The sequence below is a fragment of the Panthera pardus genome, unplaced genomic scaffold (genome assembly GCF_024362965.1).
Source record: "Panthera pardus isolate Hobbes unplaced genomic scaffold, ASM2436296v1 HiC_scaffold_13, whole genome shotgun sequence".
In the NCBI taxonomy this organism is placed as follows: Eukaryota; Metazoa; Chordata; class Mammalia; order Carnivora; family Felidae; genus Panthera; species Panthera pardus.
In genome coordinates, this window is record NW_026526688.1 from 179,412,790 (window position 1) to 179,429,496 (window position 16,707).

At 35.2% G+C, this 16,707-nt stretch overlaps 1 protein-coding gene across 9 annotated transcripts in view; it reads right to left on the reverse strand.

The window, feature by feature from the left end:
- PCDH7 (protocadherin 7) overlaps positions 1–16,707 on the reverse strand; it is a 416,191-nt gene that overhangs the window by 140,765 nt on the left and 258,719 nt on the right. The window lies entirely within an intron of this gene.

The following is a 16,707-nucleotide window of genomic DNA, read 5'->3' on the forward strand; positions in this document are numbered from 1 at the left end:
TCAGAAATCTGAGTTGCCCAATCTTCACAAAAATACCATTTCACACAGCACACCGCGAAGTTACCAGTGACGATTTCAGGGATTTTTGTTTTGTTTTGCTTTTTTGTGTTTCAGTTTGACCCCTTCTTACACTAGGTCATCCTGTGTGCTCCGAAGCTAGACTGTCTGATCTTAATTGTTTCAGCCATTTAAGGGCATGACCTTGGCCAATTAATTAATCACTTGGAGCTTCTGTTTTTTAATCTTAAAAAAAAAATGATACAGGCCTTAACTCAGAAAACTGCTAAAAATATTGAGTAGAAAGTATAGTAGAAAGTATATCCAACAGAGCCTTATATATAGTAAATGCTCCACAAATATTGGATATCGCTATTACTGTTATTATTCTTATTAGTTAATTTCACTCCTTGTTAACTGCCTATACCTCATGGTCTAGGTAAAAAAAAAAAAAAAAAAAAGAATATTCTGCCTTGCATTGGGAATTAGTTATCACATGCATGTATGACTTCTGTTTATTTTAGGCCAGAGTTCTGTCATTGATTATTTATTTATATACTACAAAACTTAGTATAATGCAGCACATAGGCTGTGACCAATTGCACACAGAATGAAATTAAATGTGTACAATGTGCCATTTTTTTAATTGATGGAAGAAATTTTCCCCAGCCATTAGATAATAGGAAATGTGATCTCAGTAATTCTGAAATAAATTGTTAAGGTTAAAAAAGAAGCTCTCCTTATTCAAACCATAGTAGGATTTATATATTCACCCTTCTGGGTCTTGAACGATTTTGAGGAGAATGATATTATTTTGCCTATACAACCCAAAATGCTAGTGCTGAACAAAAAAAGAGGAAAAAAAGAAAGAGATGGGGGGTAGGGAGAGGGAGGGAGGGAGGAAGGAAGGAGAAAGAAGGAAGAGAAGGGAAGGAAAGGAAACCTACTTCATTTAATGTTAATTAAAGTGAAAAAATTGGCTTAACATAGTTTATGGCAGTAAGAAAATGAAGGTGAGAATGAACAAAAAAACAATTGCAATTTCTAAAGAAAAAAATTAGCATTTTTGGTGGTGAAATGTTTATAGTGTGGAAGCTTCTTTCAGGTACTGTTATCCCTTTAGACAAAAACGTTTCTCAGTGAGGCAGATACTACTATTTAAGATTCACTTTGCACATGTTCATTGTCCTTATAAGTAAAATCTTTCAGCTGGAAAGTTTTCCAAGAAGAAAAAGAATCTAAAAGTAACACATTTAAATGAAAGTATGCTTCTGGTGGGGAGGTCAGGAGGTGATGCAGAGGCTTAACACACGTAAATACTGGGTATGTATTGTAAAAGACATTTTAAACAAGCATGATTTATTTCTTCTAGAACCACTATGACTTTCCAAAATGTTACACGTGAATGAATAATATGAAAATAGTTATTACTTCTAAAAGGGTGCATTTATCTATGGAAGTGTTATAGTTTAAGATAAAGTCATCTACTCAGAACTAAAGTTTAGACTAATTAAAATATATAAATTACTTTTCTTGTGACCTCAAGGAGAGAGACACGGGCTGGCATCAGCACAACCTGTGGTCTCAGCAGGAGAATTATGATTATAAATGGAACAGAGCTTCAGATATTACAGGAATACTCATGTCAAAATATTTGGGGCTACAACTATAGACAGAATCAATATAACAGACACAAGCATCATTCACCCCCTTGATTTTTCTATTAAGCTGAGCTCAGAATACCTCAAGGAGTAATTATTTCATGCCAAAATTGCAATAAAATTTGCATTAATTAGCAGAACATAGTGTCATTTAAAGAAATATTCTACTTCAATAAAATTTTGTTATTGGCTTAAGTAGTGTATATTCTAGTTTTCTTGGATTGTATCTCTGTTTCTATTCCAGTCATGCATCAGAAACTATTTTTTTTTAGCATCATTGCAAACCTTCGCCTCTATCCTCAAGACCTATCTAAATAAAGCTTATTACTGGAGCAAGCTTATTTATGCCAATTTACTTAAAAAAAAACAGGTCTACATTAAATATTGGAGCATTTTCAAAGAGGCTGTGAAATTGGGTGGCTTTTAATGATATTAAACCATGCGCATTGTTTCTAGTAGGAATAATGTGTCTGATTTGGAACTGTGTGAGTATGTTTTGCTGGTGAAATGCACCTGGTGCCTGGGTGCTTATCACCTTTCTTTCCTGCGACGTGAAGAAACCCCCTGCATTAAATTTAGACCCAAATTATGTCTGTTCTCTGTACCTGTATAGATTAAATAAAGACCACCCTATTTATTTTTTCAGTTAATATATATATATTTTTAATTTAATTTAATTTTTTTAAATTTACATCCAAATTAGTGAGCATATAGTGAAACAGTGATTTCAGGAGTAGATTCCTTAATGCCCCTTGCCCATTGAGCCCATCCCCCCTCCCACACCCCCTCCAGTAACCCTCTGTTTATTCTCCATATTTAAAAATCTCTTCTGTTTTGTCCCATTCCCTGTTTTTATATTATTTTTGCTTCCCTTCCCTTGTGTTCATCTGTTCTGTGTCTTAAAGTCCTCATATGAGTGAAGTCATATGATATTTGTCTTTCTCTGACTAATTTTCAGTTAATATTTTAAGAAGTATGTGTATTTTTCAGTATGTTGGTTATTTTCTGTCAGGTGACAAAAAGTCAGATGAACAAAAGTTTCAGGAGTGGGGGAGGAGTGATTTGCTATGGTTGTTGATAATAGCAAAGCAGCGTGCTCTAAATATTACAGGAAGCTTTACTCTATCACATTGGATCAGCATACTTGATTTTTATTTTTGAAATTTATAATTACTTTAAGTAGTACAATCTAAATGATGCTTTTGTTGTTTTATTGTTGTGTACAACTGGTTAATTATACTTCAATATCACACTTGCTAAGAAAATAATTACTGTGTTGATCATAGAAGCAGGGGGAAATATTTCTGTTCCTAACATCAAATATGAACGTATTACTGGATTTTCCCCTTCACTTATGTAACTATTCTCCACAATAAAAATACTAACAAAAAGTACTATTCTAAACAGCTTCTCTACAATCAAAAGACTCACTCTTTCTTCACTTCGTGATGTACGACTGCTTTTTAACTTCCTTTAAAAATGTAAATCCAGGGGTGCCTGGGTGGCTCAGTAGTTAAGGGTCCCACTTCGGCTCAGGTCATGGTCACCATCTTGCAGTTCATGAGTTCGAGCCCCGCATCCGGCTCTGTGCTGACAGCTGGAAGCCTGGAGCCTGTTTCGGATTCTGTGTCTCCCTCTCTCTCTGCCCCTCCCCCGCTCACGCTCTGTCTCCCTCTGTCTCAGGAATGAATAAACATTAAAAAATTTTTTTTTGTAAATCTAAACTGATAAATACATGTGTCAGCTGTGTTTGAATAGAAATGTGAGTACATAATATATTTGAGATATATATATATGATGATCATCAAACACATTAGGTTGGTATCTGTATACATAAAAGCATCATACAATTTGAGGTATATATATATATATATATATATATATATATATATATATATATAGGGTGCTTTCAATGAATCAGACCTAAAATAATTATACATTGACTATATGTATACATTGACTATATGTATACATTGACTATATGTTTATGTATATATATATATACATATAAGTAAAACCTTGGATTGGAAGTAACTTATTCTGTGACTGTTTTGCAAGATGAGCAAGCATTTCTAATAAACTGTAATTGACAAATGGGTGAGGTCTTGCAATGTGAGTAGGATGTGACACCAAATGTCACATGATCACAACTAAGCCAATGGCTCTTGAAATTCACTTTGATTGGGCACCTGGGTGGTTCAGTCGGTTAAGCGTCCGACTTCGGCTCAGGTCATGATATCTCAGTTCATGAGTTCAAGCCCCACGTCGGGCTCTGTGCTGACAGCTCAGAGCCTGGAGCCTGTTTCAGATTCTGTGTCTCCCTCTCTCTCTCTGACCCTCCCCCATTCATGCTCTGTCTCTCTCTGTCTCAAAAATAAATAAACGTTAAAAAAAAATTTAAAAAAAAGAAATTCACTTTGATATACAAGTGCTTTGGAACACAACCATGTTTTTGGAATGAATTGTGTTTGCAAACCAAAGTTTTACTGTATATGTGTATATATAAAATATGTTCTTGTTAATCTTAATATGTACATACAAGTATATGTTAAATGTTTTGGTACGAAAAATTAAACTAACATTTAAACCAACTTTAAAATATATTCTAAAGAAAAGATCTATAAATATATAATATTTATCTTATTATTTCATTTTTATAATAAAAATATATTCCTTGACGTTACTTAATTTAATATTTTTTAATGCTTATCTATTCATTTTGAGAAAGAGACAGTGAGAGACAGAGAGGATGCACGAGCAGAAGAGAGGCAGAGGGGGAGAGAGAGAGAGAGAGAGAGAGAGAGAATGCCAAGCCAGCTACATGCTGTTAGCATGAAGGCCTATATAGGACTCGAACCTATGAACGGTGACATCATGACCTGATCTGATACCAAAGTTGGATGCTCAACCAACAGAGCCACCCAGGTGTCCATTAATATTTTTCAATGAGGGCATATGAATCAAGCTGTGGGATATTTCATGGACTTTTTTTTCTACCCACAGGCTTTTTTTATAAGTGGTTTTATATCTAGTCAGCTTGTCTTTACCGTAATTCTTGCTATGGTTGTTGATAACAGTAGCTTATATTGGGTTTAACGTCATTATTAGACACACATTTTTACCATCAAAGTGCTTGTGTCCACACTACCACCGCTCACACCCCTAGCTTTACCATCAGATTACTTTCTGAAGTTTCACCCTCTTCATAAAAGTGTGTATACGTGTGTGTACATGGATCCCAAAATACCTAAAATCCACCATCACAGTATAAACACTAGTTAAGACCGAAGACAGTAACAGCGCTTCCATTTTGTTAGCATTTTGCTGGATATAATGAAGAATCATCTTTTTATGATACACTCTTCTTACGCCAAATTCTGTTTTATGGATTTTATGTAGATGGTCCTTGTGCTGTTCCTTTTATTTTGTGTCACATGTTTTAAAAATTTTTTTTAATGTTTATTTTTGAGAGAGAGACACAGAGCGTGAGCGGCGAGGGGCAGAGAAATAGGGAGACACAGAAGCCCAAGGAGGCTCCAGGCTCTGAGCTGTCAGCACAGAGCCCGACGCAGGGCTCGAACCCAGAAACCATGAGATCATGTCCTGAGTCATAGTTGAACACTTAACCAACGGAGCCACCCAGGTACCCCTCACATGTTTTGTCTGGGAGGATGGGAAGAGGGAGGCGAGGGGAGTGGGAAGACAGAAAGGAATAAACATAAGGTGAAAAGTATTAGAAGAAAGCAATGAATGGCTGTATATTGCCATTTTATCTACCTCATACTTATTTTAGCCTTTTCCTCTTTTTCCCTGCAGAAACCAAAGTGAAGAATTAAGTCGTAGATGATGCTGGCCAAGTTGAAGTCTTCAGTAAATAATTTTCCAGGAGCATAGATGTTTTAACTTCCTATTTTGGTGAAATACAAACATCAACTGGTTGGTTTGATACTATCGTGTTTACGATACAAGATGTTAGGGGCATTGTAAGTGAAGGCCAGTGCAGTCAGATATGAACTAGATATCTGTCTATATTTGAGGACCCTCATAGAAAGTACCCTTGTTCCATATCGAGACTCCCCTTTCAGTATGAAAAATGCATTCCTCCAGCTTGAACACCCACTAAGCTTTATTTTCTAAGTGTTAACATTGACAGCAGAAATCTACTGCTGTCTTCTGGAATTCCATAAACTCTGTGCCCACTTCAGCCTTCTCCATTGCAAAGTGAGTCCAGATGGGACCATGAAGTTTTTGCAGCAAGCTGTACAGCACATAATTTTGTTCAATAAAGTTATTATGCCACACACAGCTGTATGCTGCCATATAAATGAGCACATGTGCAATCGAATTCTTGTATTATAAGTTTTATAAGACTAAAATTGAGATTATACAGCCAGACACAATAATTTATTTGAAACATCAACATGTGCGTTGCTCTAGGGTTACACAAATGGGGCCATTCCTTTTCCGAGAGAAAACGTTTGTCTTTTAATATTCAGTATTAACGCAAATGTTTTCCTCAGAATTATAATCTAAATTAGGTGCTTTAAAATGCATCAATATATCATTAACTTCTTACTTTAACATATTAGATCTATAGAAGAATCAATTCTCCCTAACAATGGTGAGAGAACCTAATCACTCTCTAAATTTACTTTTAATTAGCATCATCTGCATTAATTGGTGTAGCTGAGAGCAAAACATTACAGTGCTTTGCTATTTCATATTTGAAATGTAATACATCTTTTGGTCTCATGTCTCTCCAAAAGAACCTTAGCCATTTTTTTTCTGCAGCCCCTTAGTAAATATTTTCAGATGTATTGCTCGAGAATTTTTTTTTAGGAAACTAAATACGGGAGGCTATATTAAGGATGTACTATTCAAATAAATTACTGAGTAATGATTTGGTCTTGATTTCCTGTGCATGTTTGAGAATATCCTTAAAAACATGTTTGTCTCTCTCGTCCATCCTTTCCTCCAAATTCACGAACTCTTGGCTACATTTTGGGGTGATGCAAAGGAAATGGTATGTAATCACCAAGCAGCCAAGAAAGAAGAAAGGAACCTACCATTTAAATGTCTGCTATTGCCAGCCACTGTGCTGTTTTTGTACACATTATATTTTTACAATAATTGTGAAAGACAGGCACTATTTCCATTGTCCTGATAGGAAGAAAAATGAAAACAAAAACGAAAAACACACAAACAAAAAAAAAAAATAAAAGCTTAGAGCCCTGAGAAATTGACTTCCCAAAGGTAACAGAACTAGTGTTCACAACCAGGAAGGGTTATAGATGTGCTAGGTCACAGCCATGGTTCCGGTCCTCTGACCCCTGGTCCAAGGCTCTTTCCTCTATATCACACATTCTGTTGGTGTTCCAGCCCCCCCCCCCGTCGAGCCTCATCCTTTGTAGAGAAAAACTACAAACAAATTAAGAACAAACTTTTTGATCCAATGAAAGACCACAAATTGGTCTAATCAAGATCAGTTATGACATTTGACCAGAGACATATATATATATAATATATGTGTGTGTGTGTGTGTGTGTGTGTAGTAACAACAGCTTCCTTACCAATTAAATATTTTCAAAAGTACCCTTTTTGGTCTAGCCCAATTCTCCTCTCATATATCTGATCTCATTTAATGATACCACTTTCCACTTGGTTGCCTATAATAGAAATGTTAGCTGTTCCTAAATCCTCTATCTTCCTTATCCCCAAATCCAATCAATTCCTCAATGGGGGTTCAACTCTGGAAATACATCTTTCAGGCAGTTTTCTTCAAATATTAGGAATCCTCAGATTCCCTGGGGAACTTGTTAAAACACAAATTGCTGGATGTAATGGAGATGTTTAGTACCTTGTTTCTGGTGCTGATATCACAGGTATGTATGCATATGTCTAAGCTTAATAAGATGGATACATTGAACGTGTACAATTTTTGTGTATATCAATTATAGCTAAAAAGATAGGTTGCTGGACCCCACATCAGAAATTAGATTCAATAGATATAGGATGGGACGCCAGAAAATTGGCATTTTTGGTAAGTTGCCAGGCAATGTCCATTCTTCTGATCTGAGCACCACATTTTGAGAAGCACTGTTCTAGAACATCCTTTCACACCCTGTCCATGGCTATCACATCATACTCTCGTCATGTCTTGGGCAGACAACCATGAAAAACCATCATCATCTTTCCCGTCCCCATCTCCTGTCTAGCCTGTACAATTTCATTTCTTTTTACCCTGTACAGTTTTAATAAGCAAAAACACGATCTGATAGTTAGCCAACTAATTTACATCTCTTTAATCTTTCCAATGGTGTGCCACTTCCCAGAAAGCAAGATTATCCCCTCATTTTATAGTTTTCATCTATCATGCTCTTCTGTTTGTCCAGGCTGTTTCCCTTGCATAAATTGCTTACCTTATTTTCAATCTGTCCAACTCCTACTTAACTTTCAAAGTCTATTTGAAAGGTCATATTTCTTGAGAAATATATCCATGCTCCCCTATAAAGTTCATAATGCTTTATTCTGATTTCCTATCGTGCTTAGTACTAGCTCAACTTAATTGCTCATTTTATTGTGTTTGATGACTAATTTTGGTCCCTGTAGTTTTTGTTTTGTTTTGTTTTGTTTTATTTTTTTAATGTGCCTAATTTTCCACTAAAAAAAATAAATTTTAAATATCTTTGAGTACTTTATGATTACTTCTGTCTCTCATCACTCAATAAAAGTAAGAAGAAAATGCAGAGCATTTGTTTGGCCTGCTGACTCTCCTTATTAAGTGTTCTTTAAAAATGTCTTGATTACAAATATATCATTTAGCATATATTATCACCTCCAACACTCTGTGTTAATGCAGAACTGTACTGAGGAAAGAGTTCAACATTATCTGCGTGATTTTAGAAAAACAACTTGTGTAGGCATGTGTCTCTGTGACACAAATATCTAAATCAATAGAAGGTTATTTTTGTGTAATTTAAGTCACTGTTTAAATATACACAAATTTTATCTTGATCAGTGCCTCAAGATTTGGCCTGTCTTCACCCTCAGTTTCAAGATTCTTACCTGATACATGAATATTTTGAATATACAACCGTCCACATTTATACTTTGGATAATATAGACATAGTCTGAACTCTAAATCTATTAAAATCTCTCCCACATCTCCTCTACTAAATGCATTTTAAAACGTAATTAAAGCTTCATCTAACCAGGGATTGAAATTATTAGGGACTAAATTTATAGGAAAAAGCATTTCTTTCTATAACACGACTTATTAATATCACTTTTATAATTTTAAAAAATATTTATAAAATGATAAAAATAATGAAATGTTACAAAGAATTTCAAAATAAATTTATTTGCCTTTCTCAATCATTTAATTTTATTATATCTATCTTTAGCTGGTACGTTTTCCAATAAAAATTATCTACATGGAAATAATATACATATAAAGCTTTCAAAAATAAAGTTTCTGAAAAATTACTCCTTTAATTGCTTTGGTTTGAAGAAAAATAAAAAAAAAAAGGAAGAAAGAAAATGCCCAGCATGCGTTTATATCATCATGTTTAAGGTTCACTAATTTTATTGTTATACATCTGTGGCAATTAGCAGCCATTTTAGCTATGTCCAATAGATAGGGTAAATTAAAGTTTTTAAATCCAGTTTCATTACTGAAATGATTCATTAAATCATTTTCATTACTGAAAGAAAAGAAGAAAACGATTTAAATATTGCAAGTCAGAGTATATCTTCAGAGATGGGTTTACATTAAAATAATGAATTTAAAATCTTTGAAAAAGTCTTTGTTTTGTTTAAAACTACAACCAGCCAGGGGCACCTGGGTGGCTCAGGTGGTTAAGCATCTGACTTCGACTCAGGTCATGACCTCACGGTTTGTGGGTTCACGCCCCGCGTCAGGCTCTGTGCTGACAGCTCGGAGCCTGGAGCCTGCTTGGGATTCTGTGCCTCCCTCTCTCTCTGCCCCTTCTCTGCTCATGCTCTGTCTCTCTGTGTCTCTCCGTCTCTTAAAAATAAAATAAAATAAAATAAAATAAAATAAAATAAAATAAAATAAAATAAAATATAATAAAAATAAAACCGCAATCAGCCAAATTCTAACCCTTAATCACTATACTCATCACTTAGAATTAAGCTTTGTTCTCCCCCAGGATTACAAAAGCAATGGTGAAAATAATCCCTTATCAACTATACTTGAAGATTGAATTTTTCCAGTATTTGACAAGGTGAAAAGATGTTACCCAATCTCTGCTGTGTTTCTGGAGGTACTCTTCAACTAACAGCAGCATGTCCCAAGATATGTCAAAAGGCCCGAGCAGGTGTGGTAAGCTAACAAAGTCTCTTGGAGAGGCAGAGAATTGCTTTTCCTCTTTCCTTTATTTGGTTTTGTTTCAAAGCCTTTTCTTTTTCACGAGAGTTCTACTCTTTCTATCGATGCTGAAAACAATGTGGTCGCCCACTGGAATCCCATTCCTTTCTTTTTTGTATGGCTGCTGTGTCAGTTATTAATTTACAAGAGGAACAAACACAGCAGACGATTCCAAATTCTGAGGGGTTTTCTATAACCACCAAGTTTAAATGAAAAACTTTGTTTTTTCTGTGTTATCATGCACTGGCCTTTGACTATGACTATTTGGGTGGGGCAAAAACGATCTGAAGTTTTTCAAAGACTTAAGTGATAAGAAAGTGTAGGACCAAAAGGGAAACACAGGGAAAAATCTAAAGAAATACATTGATTTTGAGTGTGTGTGTTTGTGTGACATGGAGAGGACAAAGATAGATAGGTAGATAGATTTCTATCTGTTTAGATGTTACATTAAATACAAACGTATGCATACACATTGTGGTAGGCAAAATAATTATTGCTACCAAGACATCCAGGTCTAATTCTAGGAATCTGTGAACGTTCCGGGTTAATGGCAAGAGAAGGATTAAAGTGGCAGATCATTTGCCTTTAAGATGGGGAGATTATCCTGGATTATCCAGATGAACTCAATGTAATAATAAGGTCTTAGAAGTGGAAGAAAGAGGCAGAGAGAGAATTGGAGGATGGCAGACTTAGACGTATTCGAAAACGGAGACAGGGACCATTGGCAAAGGAATGTGGGAAGTGGCCGCTAGCAGCTGCAAAAGACAAGAAAAAGGACTCTTCCTTAGGGTTTAAAGGAAGACAACTTTGTTGATACTTGAATTTTAGCCCAGTGAGATCCGCTTTGGGCTTCTGAACTCCAGGAAGTATAAAATAATACATTTTTGTTGTTTTAAGCCATTAAGTTTGTAGTAAAATTTGTTAGAGTTAACAGTGAGAAGTTGAACATACACATGCCTACCCTTGCCTCATTGTTTATCTGTAAGTCACCCATTCTTTTGCGCTTACACACTTTCTCAATGTTGACCAATGGAAATATAACGCAGATTGCATATAAAAGCCACAAACATAATTTAAAACTTCCTTGTAGCAAATTTTAAAAAGTAAAACAAGCAACGTTCATTCTAATGTTTTATTCAACCCAATATATACAATATATTATATCAACATGTAATCGTGATGGGATTATTAATGAGACGTTCTACATTCTTTTTATCTGTATTAAGTTTTGAATCTGAAGTGTATGTGGTACTCACATCACATCTAAGTTTGAACTAGCCACATTATCAATTGCTTAACTGTCAAAATTAGCTAATTGCTGCTCTATCGGACAGCACAGATATATATATTGAGATGTTTTAGCTTTCTGAACCCAATTTTGCTGATGGTTTTGAATATATCAGTATAATTAAAAACTATGATTTTAATAATGTATCCGCTTTTAATGAAGAATAGTGATTTTTTTATACACTTCAAAGTATATGCACTTTGACTTTTGTCAAGATATTGACAAAATGCTAACAGGACCATCTCCAGCTATGAATTATTTTAAAATAACTAAGTAGAAATTTATGGTATTTACCTAGCTTCCATGAATTTAGGTGAGCATTTTGGAAAGCTGATCTTTGGGTTTCATACAAATTTGTTTTTCATCACTTATCTTTTCCTATTTGAATTTCTGTTTACCTACTCTATTTTTACTCTGAAATGCTAGAAATCATATTTTTGTGGCACAAAACAAACTAAAATAAGATGAACTGGCTTCTTCACATCTATTCCTGAATGACTGCTTACTCATGCCACAGCATAGCTGCCACAAAGCCATCATGGGTCATTGTATCTGTTCAGCTATATGACGATGAAGTGGCCAGAGTGTCACAGGTGAAAACAAAGGTACTTCAGAGCATCCTCTCCTGTGGCCAGCGAAATTCTACAGGTGCCAATTCTTACAACCTGGGATACTTTATATCAAGACTAAATGCATAGTTTATTCTTAGTGAGATTTTAAACGGATGTTTTACAAAAAGATAGTAATTACAGATTATGAGACTCGATAATCCTTCTGAAGGTTTTTATTTCAACCTATACAGGTGGTAGGACTTCATTAGGCTTGTTTTTCGAAATAGAGCCGATACTCCTCTAGCATTTGATTTTACTATTTATTTATTTATTTATTTATTTATTTATTTATTTATATTTTGGAGAGAGAAAGAGAGAGAGTGTGAGTGGGGGAGAGGGGGAGAGGGGCAGAGGGAGAGAGACAGAATCATAAGCAGGCTCCACGCTCAGGGCACTATGGGACTCTGTGAGATCATGACCTGAGCTGAAATCAAGAGTCTGGCACTTACTCGACAGAACCACCCGGATACCCCCTACCGGGATCTTAAATAACTCTACTGATATTTGAAAATATCATATAAGCCATGCAATGTTTTTCACTGACTATGTCTACATTCTGTCCCAGTATCTAACAACCTAGCATTTTCTTTGTCTAGTTTCCATACTTAAACATTTTGGGGATGTTATAAACTGTGAACATACACCCACACAGGAGCACCGTCTTCTACACATTTGGTGGGCATAGAAGCTGTTTGTTTGTTTGTTTTTGGTGTTGTTTTGTTTCAAGTTTATCTCAATCTTATATTTAATTTACAATGAAGTAAATATGTCAACCTCAGATTTGTTTTAAGAATCCTCACTATTTGACAAAAATCTTAAAATGAGGGTATTCTTTAGAACTCTTTTTTTTTTTTAAATGTTTATCTATTTTTGAGAGTGACAGACAGGCAGAATATGAGCAGGGGAGGGGCAGAGAGAGAGAGGGAGACACAGAATTGGGAACAGGCTCCAGGCTCCGAGCTGTCAGCACAGAGCCCGACGTGGGGCTCAAACCCACGAACCGTGAGATCATGAGCTGAGCCAAAGTCGGACGTTTAACCGACTGAGCCACCCAGGCGCCGCATCTTTAAAACTCTTAACATATTTTCTTCCCTCTAAAAATATTAAAATAAATACCTACATATGTTGGTTTATTTTTCCCCCTGACCTGGCTTTAATCTGTTTCTATTGTAGAGCTGTAACAGAATCTTAAGACAGTGGATCTGATCCCCAGATATGGACATTTTTTTTTTTTTTTTGACAATTGTCTAATGAGTGTGTCAGGAGCAGGTTTTCCCTACAGTTAGCAATGTATTATACTTTATGAATGATGTCCTTCATCATCATTACCGGTCTCCATAGTATCTTGCCAATTTGATGGTTCCTTCTCTACGTATTTTAATTCGGTCTAGGTTATAGATTCATTGAACCCACTGAGCACCGTGACTCACTTTGGAAAGGCAAAAACATCATAACCTGATGTCAAAGCAGATGAACACCTTATTTGTTACATTTACATACAAGCATGTCAAGTATAGTTTTCCATCCATGGGAAATGTAGAAAATAGGATCAGAAGAAGCATAGGCTGGTGCACACCGCACTTCTTCCATCTTTACGTACAGCTGAAGTGAGCTGAAGAGAACGTCTTAGGAGGGTCTGAATAGCAGTTTGATGTCTGGAAATTGTTCAAAAAGAGTGGGACAACTGCCCTCATTGGCCATTGACATTAATGATAGTAGTTGGAAGACTGGGAATGGAGCACATAGTATATGTATTTTAGCGTCATTTTTTTTTTCCTTTTTTCTGTTGCAGTTAGTAACATCACATCCTTCTCTTTCAGCTGATGTGATTTGTAAGAGTACAGACTGAAGTCCTCTCATGTTACAAGGACCATTCCCTACGTTTGGCTATAATAAAGAAATTGGTCCTATCTGAAAGCCAACAGGTACATGGCTCAACAATTTTACTGTTAAAAGTTAACACCAGAAGCTCAAGAGGAAGCATCATTGTTATTACATTTATTTCTCTTTCTTTGGGACAGTTCTTTAAACCCTTGGAAATAGTATCATTTTCCCCAAACTGTAGAAGATTGTTATTACACTGAGGCATCCTTCAAGATCACCCCATATCTTTGTGTAGCCAGTGGAGAAGGAAATGCTAAAACCTACTGGCACTGTTTTCAGCTGGGTTAGGAATTATCCATTTTTAGCCACCTAAAAAAAAAAATGTTCTCTTTGAGGATATGCTGTACTCATATGACCCTTTTTGTAGCATTTAGAATGAGACCAGCTAGAATTTCCAAAATAAACACTATGCTCCATGCTTTCTGTCATTAGCTCATTTAATCTCCACCACCATTCTACAATGTATAAAACATTATTATTTCTAGTAATATAAAAAATGGAGGACTTAAGAAGCTTAATTATTTGCCCAGGCTCACTCAGCTGGTCAGGAACCTAGAACTTGGTCCCATGTCTATTAGACTCCAAAGCCATGGCCTTACCCATCACACCAGAGAAATGTTAAGGACAGCTTCATGGCTAATATCACATAAAATCTTTATATATTTTTTATCAAAATTCCCTAATAAAGAAAAAAAAATATATATATATATACACATATATATACACATATATATATATATATATATATATATATATATTTGTCCCCTATATCTTTATTCCCTAATAAAGAAATATATATACACACACACATATATATATATACATTTATATACATATACACATTGATTTATATATAAATAATTACACACATATACATGGATATAATCCTAATTTGCAAAATATATTTTAATTATGTTCTCTCAGGGAGGAGATTAAAAATACAAGAGCCAAGATAAGTCATCTGGAATCATCAGAAGGGACACTGAATCTCCAAAGGAATGATGACCAGTTTTATTCTTTGGGGGCGATTTCAAACTGACTAAATTTAAACTATTTAATCTTTGCCTTTTACAATTAAATAAGAACGTGAGTTATCTAAATCCGCACTAATATGGCATCCACTGGCCAAATGTGGCTATTTCAACTTAAATTAAGACAGAGTAAAATTTTTAAGCGTTACTTCCTCAGTCACCGAGCCCCGATCTAACTGGAACGAAGGACGAAGTAAATAATGCTTTTATCAAGGATATTCCACCCTAACCCTCTCCCCCATGTGCAATCTCCGTCCTATTTCCACCTCTCACAACTATGCACTTTGGATGAAGAGAAACTGTTTGTTATTTTCACATTATGTTTAACAGGATCCAGTCACCAAGTTGCCTGTTCAAATGAAGAGGAAGGCTGAAAGAAATAGGAACTGACCTGGGGGTGGGGCCTGGGGGTGGGGCCTGGGGGTGGGGACTGGGGCTCTTGTGACATCTGCCCACAGCATATTTCAGGAGACCTCACTGAGGACATACATTTCATTGGTGACTTGAGTGCTTCCAGATTACATGGGAAGAGGAAGAGTTTCAAACCAGAATTTGGAAAGCATGACATCTGAACTGAAAGAAATAGTGTGAGGTGAGAACAAGGTGGAAAGATGAACAAAGCCCTGAGCAATCACATCTATAAAATCTCTCTTTGTAAAGTGAGATAAATGAGATGCCTTCTTTCCTTACTCCACCCAGCCCAAATTTCCATTATATATGTAAAGAATTTTAGATAATTATTTTATACCCATTATGAGACAAGTGGGTGGGGGTATTATACTTAACAATTTCTATAAATGACTTATAAAAGAATTTGCATTTCTAAAATGGGAGGTTGAAAGAGATGGTAATTTAGATTGTGAACCCATTAAGCAGAAGTAGGCTCATGTTATGCTTTGTCCCATTTCTAGCTGTTGAAAATGGTTTCAGTGATAAAGACAAGTATCTGTGGCATCATTATGTTGAATAGCATTAAAGATTTTGATAATAACAATAACATTTGTCAATTCTAATAAGGCTTTTGGAATTTACAAGTGGTTTGCTCAAGTCTATGTAATACCTATTTAATAAGGCTTTTACACAAGGTGTTTGACTTAAATTCTTTAAAAACGTTGTATAGTCTATAAAAAACACATTTGTAAAATAGATTTCAAAAAAAGAATTTGTGTCTATTTCAAAAAGAGAAAATTGTTTTTTTTAGAGACACTGGTTAGAATGAGTGAGAATCTTTCTTTTTCTTTTACACATGGAGGTTAAGAATATTTATATCAAAACCATAGTATTCGGAAGAGATTCTCTGTTATTATGTTTATGTTGAGAACATTTCTATAGTGTGTGTGTGTGTGTGTGTGTGTGTGTGCATGTATGTGCGTATCAACATCGCGCTGCTACTTTGAGGTTATCACTGTATACATTTTTCTTCCCTGGGTATACAAATTGTGAATTTCCACAAGTGTAGAATAATGCCTAATGCTGGCACTTATTTAATTGACTGCGTTACATAAAAATTCTATTAAAATTATAAGCAGAACGAGCCAAATAACATTCAATATTTAATACTTAATATAATTAATTTTATTTATGATCTGTTAGCTTATTAATCTCTATCCATCAATATTATAGTACAATTAATCCCTGCATTACATTTTCATATACTGCTGACACTTTTGAGAATCTTTTTAAAAAGTCACATAGCATTTGCATACATTCTAAACTTTTTCTCTAGCCACACCTTGAGGAAACATTTTTGATGATTAGTTAAAGTAATGATTGATCGGTATCTCTCAATCTCTCTCCTCTCTTTTCACATCGAATCGTTTTTTGCAAGTCGATTGGTAATACGGTG